This window comes from Homarus americanus, unplaced genomic scaffold (assembly GCF_018991925.1).
Source record: "Homarus americanus isolate GMGI-L3 unplaced genomic scaffold, GMGI_Hamer_2.0 scaffold32929, whole genome shotgun sequence".
NCBI classification, from domain to species: domain Eukaryota; kingdom Metazoa; phylum Arthropoda; class Malacostraca; order Decapoda; family Nephropidae; genus Homarus; species Homarus americanus.
In genome coordinates this window covers 10,209,908-10,219,307 of record NW_024737097.1, presented here as the reverse complement: position 1 = coordinate 10,219,307, position 9,400 = coordinate 10,209,908, and positions in this window count along the sequence as shown.

Here is a 9,400-nt window from a genome sequence, read left to right as displayed (position 1 = left end):
GCGTGAGACTTCATCCTCCACCCAGCGACGGACACAAGCCACAATTCTGAGGTGGAGGACGAGAGGACTGAAGTGACGCCGAGAGATGGAACTTCAGAGGGAGGAGACACGAAGAGAGGAGGAAAGTTATGCTGAGTACTTATTGGCGCACCCTGTTAACCCACCCTCCCTCACTTGTGGTTTCACAGACTAAGGTGCCAGCAGTACCCTCCCCTCCTCCACTCACAATTCAGCTGCCCTCCAGGTGACTTGCCCAACAGCTCCCAAGGCATTCTGTTCAACCCCCCACCCTCACCAGACGTCACGTTTCAGCTTTGAGTGGAGGGCGGCGCTGACAGATTACTCCACGACAGGACCTTGATATACATGCTCAAACAAACAGCTCATCCAACTGGGCGGATGTGTTTTGTCGCTGGAGCATCCAGAGAGTTTGATATCGCCAGTGCTCCCATTCTACGCCTTCAGTGACGGATGCTCGAATTTTACAGGAAGTTAACGGCGAAGGTCTGAATAACGAGGCCTTGCATCGCCGCTGGCCAACAGGCTGCGCAGTGGAGAACGAACTTTGACGACTTTTTTTGCACGCTTGAAGAGTTTGTCGGAGGAGATCGTGACGTCTGCAAGCGCGCACAGCCGGGGAATGGAAGAAGTTTCCGATCACACGGATCTTCGTGAGGTCAGGCAAGAAGAGTTGGTGCTGACTCCATCCCCTGACGCTTCCTCCACACCCAGGTGGTAGTGACTGAATGTCGGGTCACACGAGGCCACCAAGTCCGCCAATTCTTGCCTTACGGGAAGCCCCACCTGCCAGAGAGCCATTTCAGGGGCATAAGAAGGGTAAGAAGGCGTGCCACAACGGAAAAGCTGCCGACGCTTTTTCCACGCCCGCCATTTAGGTGCTTTTCCTGTGGCAGCTGTGAGCAGCATGGCCCAAGACATGCTCCGCCGCTGACGCACACCGTAGCCGTGGATGACCGTAGGGCCACTGGTCTAACACAGACAGGTGCCCCGCACGGAAAGCTGCGCCGCCTGCGGCTGGGCGGCGTGGACACTTTATGCGCTGCCGCCAACCCGCTTCCAAAGCCCGGAGACGAGGAGGAAAGCGGCAGCATCTCAGGGTGCCCGTGACGCAGCCCCCTTCAGATGGCCCACGCAGTCCCGCGCAGCTGAATCACAGGAGGAGGGTGGAATCGACCACACGCCCTAGGGCTACCCTCCCCACCATCCGGCTCGCCACACACACGGGTGACGAAGTCGGGTCACATCGAGGCAGATAGCGTCTGCGCTGGGATACCACGGTGATTGGGCGAAGCACTCCAGAAACTGGCCTCACCAAACGCGCATTCCGGGGACCACCGGCCGCAGCTGCAGTACTACAACGTGACAGCCCCAGATGCCAGACGCCGGGCACCTTTTCACAGAGATCACCTACGCGACAGGTCGGCCGTGGATGGGATCGATGTGTGCCCATTTCACTACACCTCTGTTGTCGGGAGCACCGCAGAGAGCAGGCGTGGTGCCCAGAGACTTTCCGAGCAGATCCCAGCTGCTCGGGCACACCGCCAGCAGGGTGAGTGAATCAATCCAGCGACGCGCCTGCATGCCAAGCCGCACAGAGCGCCTTCCAGAACCCGTCCACTCCCAATTCATTGTACAGGACGCCCCTGCCCAGATCCCAGATGGTCACCCTTCCGCTCTATTGTCTTTACACACGCCAAGGCCTTTGCGAAGGAGTGGCAGACCTGGAGTTGAGTAGCCATGCACGCTACCGCTTCACGTGCCCATAGGATTAAGGCTCGGCGACGACCGTACCTGCCTTCTTCATACTCAGTGGAGATACAGTTCTTTGTTCATGCGCCCAGGACCCCGACACGATATTACTGCTGGGGACAAGTGGGGTAGTGATGGGCGTCGCACGGTCGGACTATGTTGTCAGGATGCCGCGCCGTAACCCGTGGGAGGAACCACCGCTTCTCCCGGCCAGTTCCGTAACTTCTGCTGGCTTCTGACCGAGGATTCGAGTTCCTCACACCACGAGATCCGCCCCACAGTGCACCTCGACGCTCGGAGCGACTTTCGGGATTAAGAAGTCCGTCAAGACAAAGATTATGAGGAGGGGAGGAGATGGGTTGCGTATCTTGTTACTGTGCCGAATAGCAACAAATCTCTGCAGGCTTACCAGTTATAGCATTATATATAAATCACGTGGCAACACTGCACGTTTATGTGGCAACATTGTCTCCGAGGCTTATGGCAAGGCAAAGTCTCAGTCTGACTGTGTAATGCACAGCACGCTAGTCACCACTTGTATTTCTCCTATCCTGTAATAAACGGACTTCAGTGTTACCCGGTGTTTCCCTACCCATCACTGCACTCTTCAGGGAACACTTGGAACCTTCAGATATTAACAGAGAAATTACATTATGAATTAAGTAGAAATCACAAAGGAAACGGTAGGAGAGAATGAATAGGTTAAGTGTAAATTCGAAAATAATAATATAGTACTCAGGATTAGGAGCAAAGTGATGAACAGTAGAGAGAGAATATTTGATATCACTAACAGGTAATTAAGAAATTAGCATCACGAACAAAACGAATAAAAAGACAAGAAAAAAATAGGAAAACTAACACCCTTTACCTCCCTTGCCTCCTTTCTTCATACCTTCTCTTCTTCCTCCCTTTCCTCCTCATCTCGCTTCTTTTCTTTTTTTCTTTTATCTTCTTCGCTTGTTTTGTCAGTCACGTCTCTATTACGCACTGTTGGCAAGTACTGGGGATGTACTGGCTCCTGAATGTATCTGAACCTGCTCCACTGTTGGTCAAGTCTTGTCTGGAAAGAACTCACACTCGGTGCCGTCACAACACTCTCTGGTAGGTTGTTCCTATAGAGCTCAAAATTATTCTCATTCCCAAAAAGTTTGCTCTCATAGTTTTCTAGACTTGTGGCTTCTTCAACCTTGAGCCAGCTCCAGGTATGGACACTCGACTGAGTAGTGTCCTCAGTTAGGTCACCCCTTGCCAGTCTGCAATATTTGCGAGGCAGTTGCAGGCTCTCTAATCTCTCTGAATAACTGAGGTATCGAAGTGCAGACACCAATCTGGTCACCCTCCTTTGGGCATTTTCAATCAACTGACAGTCTCTAGCATGTCTCGGGGACCGGACGGGGTGACAGTATTCCAGGTGGGAAAGCACCTCACTCTTGAAGATCATTACGGGGGATGGACCTCTAGATATCTGAACGATCTTCTTATAAGATCTACTAGTTTAGTTGCTTGATTTACCTTCTTCTCACAATGGCCCGAGGACTTTAGTTCATTGTCAATATACACACCCAGGTCCTCTTAGGCATTCGTTCTTCATTTAAAAAATTTCTTCGTATTGTTGGGACATATGATACGCATCCTTGCCGTTGGTACGACCCAGGTGCATCCTATTTAACTTCGCGACATTGAATCTTAGCAGCTATTTTTCCGACCACTTTTGAAGCTCACAGAGATCTTTCTGCAGCTCTTCACAGTCATTTTGGAACTTGATTTCCCTGACGCTCCCTGATATCCCCTCATTTCCTAACCTCCCCCTAGGTAATGTTTGGGTTTTAATTCATGAGGTGAAAGAAATTTATGGGATAATTTTCACGTGATCTTACCATATAACTGATGTAGGTTTTCATTTAAGTTATCCATAATGCTCCAGAAAACTAAGCTTAGATATTGTTATGTCTCAGTAATGATTGGTTAGGTTAGGTTAAGATAGGTTAGGTTAGGGTTGGATCAGTTTAGGTTAGGTAAGGTTAGGTTAGGTTAGGTTAGGTTAGGTTAGGTTAACGTCAGTGCTGGTGTGACTAATCTTCAAGTGATCACCAAAAGCAACCAGACATACTGTACAGTATACAGTATACAGGTATTTTACCCTACTCAAGAAAACACAACACATCTTCAATATACTATGTATTTAATCGTATATCATTTCTCTTGACATTTATAAATACCATCATGCAAGTAAAAGTTGTATCACTTAATTTTTTTTTATACTTAATTCCTACGAGTTTACGGTAAAGTACTTGGTCACTTGCAGGTTAAGAAGAACAAAGTTTATCGGAGCTAAATAGTATTGTTGAGCTGTGTCTTAAGCCCATTGAGTACGATGACATTCTACTCAAGGGGTTATACCATTGTACTCTAAGGATTAAGTCATAGTACTCAAAGGGTTGAGTCATAGTACTCAAAGGGGTTAAGTCTTACTCATGGAGTAGTTACGGTAGTCAGTGGGTTAAATTATTGTATGTAAAGTGTTTAGTAATAATACTCAAAGGTTAAGTCATACAACTCGAGGGGTCGTCACAGAACTTAAGGGGAAAAATCGTCGTACTCAAGGGATGAAATCGTTCTACTCAAGGGGTTACGTCATTACTCTCAAGGTGTTAAGTCGTCGTACTCAAGGAGTTAAACTCATCGTACTCAAGGATATGTCATTATACTCAAAGGGTTAAACCATGGTAATCAAGGACGCTGTTACAATACTCAAGGGGTTAAGTAATTATACTGAAGGAGCTCAGTCAATATTCTCAAGGGGATAAAGTATCGTACTCAATGGGATAATTAAGCCAAAGTACTTAATGGATTGTCACAGTACTTAATGGGTTAAGTCATTTTACTCAAGGGATTAAGTCATCGTACTCAAAAGATTTCACAATACTCAAGGGGCTAAATCATCATACTCATGGGGTTAAGTCATTATACACATGGGGTGGTTATCATTATACTCAATGAGTTAAAAGGGTTAAGAACACGCCCAACGGGAAGCAAAACACAGTAGGCCTACATTGAAAAATAATGAGCAATATGAAACAGGACCATAGTGTGATACATTATTGAATATTAATATGAAATACAAATATAAATAGGTACTTAGGTAACAGATTATTCATCTCTTGTTATTAGTGCATACAATCCTATGGTAGTTATTATGATTATTTTAAAGAAAATACGATTTTGTTGATAAGAGTGCAGATGACCTCCACATATGATTCACCTTAAACAAATAAATACCAACAACAGTAAATGAACTTTTGGTTATGTGAAAACAATAAATTATATAATCAACCGTCAACAATTGATAAAATTTTTTAATTATAAGTAATACACAGATTTTCTTGTTCTTATGTTTATATATAACAGTAAATGCAAATGAAGGATTCTCTTTGAAGTTACAACAGTAAGAACTATTTTATTAGAAGTAGTAAAAAAAAAAAACACATACCGGCAACACACAGACAAAATCGTTATCTATAACTTAACACGATAATTTAACATTACCCCTGGAAAACTTAACACGATAATTTAACTTTAGCCCTCGATAACTTAACACACATTTTGAAAGTCTTTAAATATAGTTGACTGACAGGATAGGCGAGTCGTTGACGTTATAGTGTTATTATTACACTTCAACAACTAATGTCTTTCAGTACGCAAAAAGGTTATTAATTACACTAGTCCACCAACAATGAAAAATTATGAGAGTATAGAACTACCTCTATGGGCGAGCCATAAAGACGTTAACTAAAAGAATAACCTTGTATAGAGGAACCTATGTTATTTTTTCTATAAAAGTTTTATCACAAAACAACTTTAAAGGTAACATTACTGAGATTCTTCCTCTGTTATATCTATCAATAGGTAAATGGAATTATAATTACATAAATAAAAAAACGATAAATAAATTGATGAACAAATACATTATATTTATTTACAGCGAGAAATTTCTAGCATTAAGCAGTACATACAGCAGAAATTTATGTATTGAGCAGAAAGTTATGTTCACGGGGTCCGACAATAGTTTTACTTTTATCAAGAGTTTGATTATCACTACATACGTTGCAACCATCATTTACATGAACTTGCAACTCTGATTTCGATTCTCTAAAAGCTCGTACGTTAAAATCTTTCCTTAGTTGTTTGAGAAGTCAAAATGGAATAATTTACATAACTTACAAAAATAAAAATAAAAATAAAAATGGGCGCCAAAATGGCGTTGAAAGTGAATTGAGAGTTGAACGTAACTACCATATGATATAATCTCTTTTGTAATTCCACAAGATGGAAAAGAAGTAATGTACGGATCTCTGGGAATCTAGATCCTGGGCCATGATAAAGCAATAGGAATCGCTGAATATAATAGAGCATGGAGTTTTTTTCTGTTACAAAGTTTACTGAGAAAGAGAAATTGTTCTGTCGCACAGGCCACGAAATAACAGGAAGGTTTCAAGAAAAGGCATAGTAACGTGAAGTACTGTACAGCATAGTAGATAACGGGGGCTTAAAATAAAGCAGGGGGGCACAAGGCCAGTAACGTACAACTCTTGTATATATGTCTAACCTCGATTAGAAAAGGGTCGATCCAAGGCGTAGAAGAAAAGGAGTTCAGTGTTCAATACAGCAAGAAAGTCGAGGGAGCAGAACAGAATAACAGAGGTTTGATACAACCTCAACCTTCTGTAAAATGATACAGTACATAAAATTTCCAAATTACAACGTAAACGAGCGTACCTCTCTATTTATATCCGGGGTTCATTTCCCGGGTCTGGACAGATGTGAGACGGATATTATCCTGTGTTACACTACCAAACACCATAGAGTTTCTCCGGGTCCTCTTGTAATACTAAGTAATACTAATAGACAATCAAGGTCATAATATAGTAAGGAAACACAAACCAAGCGCCCGAACGGCTAGTGAACTAAGTGGTTGAATAAAATAAGTGGTTAAATAAAAGCTTTGTAAGAAATACCCTCTCCCTCCAACCCTAACTACCATTAGGTTCCATCAGAACTTATGGATTAAATATTAAGGAATTATTTTAACATAATTGACAAGAGAAGTAATGTTTATTTATGGTTGAATTCATTAACATTCTATTCACACAACATACAGTAGTGTTAAATGTTACAGAATTCTGTAACACGATACCATTACAGGTTATATAATATCAACTCTATATAATTTTTATAACAACTAACTTTACCTTCAGGCATCAACAATTTCTGTGTTTACAGTCTGAATTCTTTGTTTTGCTTTTGCTATTGATAAAGTTATATTGTATTTTAGCATTTGAAAAATTAAGGTCTTTAAGAGCGCATTCTGATAATATTGTTCATCAGCAGTTATTATAGATTAAGAGGGATACTGTACACAAGCTAAAAATAAAAGTATCTTCCGGGATGGATTCCATAAATGTTTAAATTATCAAAGTACGACTCGTGTTTTCTCGGTATGATTGTCAAAATCCTTCGTTCGAGGTGTCATATTGGTTCACACAAAAAGAGGTAATATTTTGTTTTATCGTGTATTACATCCCCCTATTATGACTCAAGACAATTCCTATCAATATCTTAATAAATTTTGATACCATGAAAATTAATGCAAAAATAATTTTATTTTATTCCAATATTTGAGAATATGAGAATGCAATAATGAACTGTCTACTTTATTATTTGACTTGACAACATATTTATGGATTCTTTATGTATATTTTTATTTCTTAATCTGGGACATACGCAAACAAATATTAAGAATGAAAATATACAGTATATATATATATATATATATATATATATATATATATATATATATATATATATATATATATATATATATATATCATGTAAATCCACAATGGAAACGTGGATAAGATAAATCTTGATAAAATCCCGTGTGATTTTATCAAGATATATATATAGTACATATACTCAAGATAATGTTCATACTGTATTTGCAAAAAAGTACTTTTCAGCAAAAGGTGATGTTAATAATAAATTTACACTTTCAAAATGCAGATTTTCCGAACGGCAGATTATTTATAAAAAACGACTGAATATAAAAATTGGATAGAAAACGTTGTACACAAGCTATTTAACGACTTAACACAAGCTAGTAATTAAAAAGACTTAGAACAAGATAGTTATTGAAAACGATTCAACATATCCTATTGCTAAAATGTATTATGAATCAACTTAAAAAGAAGTGAATTTAACAATGATATCACTGAAAGTATTTATATTTGGACGATTTATAAGAACTATGACTGCAAAGGAACTCGATAATTTGCAACAAAATGAAGCTGAACTCTGTAGTGCTGAAGGGGAATTGAGTTAGTAAATACAATAATATCAAATTTCGTAAAAACTATAACGCAGAAAAATTATCCTAGGTGGATTTTTTTAACGCAAGCGACGAAACATGAAAATAAATTAAATTTGTCTCCGAGGGTCTTACGAATAAAACGGGAAAAGGAGAGAGAGAGAGAGGAGGAGAACAAAGGTCATTTAACAGCAGACACAGATGGACACATCATATAACAACAGACACAAATGAACAGAGATCATTTAACAACAAACACAGATGAACAGACATCACTTAACAGCAGATAGCAGAGTAGACATTCTTGTTCAGCGGGTAACAGATATTTAATAGCTGTTTTAGCAAAGAAGATATTATTCAACAGCAGATACACAGGAGAAAATTTTTTGAGCAGCCTATATAATTTTACCGCAGACACAGCTATGAAGAGACTTTTGACAGCAGATACTACTGGAAAGAGGCCTTTTAACAGCAGACACAGCAAAGAATTGATCACGTAAAAGACACAGCAAAATGGAGGTTATATAACAACTGAAACATCAAATGCATTGCAGAAAATAGATCACTGAACACCCAGATGCATAAAAGAGAATAGGTCATTTAACAGCAGATTCACAGAGGCCATCTAACAATAGACTCAGCAGAGAAAATATCATTTGGCAGCAGAAGAGATCTTTCAACAAGAAGTACACAGCAGAGAAGAGATTCCTTAAACGTCGCAGAGAATCCTTTGACACTTGATACACACCAGTTGATAGGACATTTACTAGCAAATTACAGCAGCAGAGAAGGGATCTTTGAACAGCAGGTCACAGCAAACAGAGAAGAGATCACTTAGCAGCAAGTACACAGCAGAGTTGAGATTCACATAGCAAGAAACGCAAGAGAGAGAGAGAGAGAGAGAGAGAGAGACACGTGTATTAAACACACACACACACACACACACACACACACACACTTCCACTCATCAGTTCCAAACATACGCGTATTATTAGTCTAGCAAAGGCTTGAAAATAAGGTGTAAATTTTTATTGTATCATCTTATTATACTTCGAGCAGTATTAAACGACCCAGGTAACAATCATTTGTTAGAAATGAACTGGTTTGGTTGTCTCGTTCATTGAAAAAGACAATTTATAGGGATTCATCTGTAGCCGGTTACCTTGAGAATTTTTTGCAGGCAATCTTTCTTTTTGTGCACTCTCGGCTATCTTGAATTCTTTATCGGCAGTGTTTGAGTACACTGACTTCCATCTTGTATTCCTT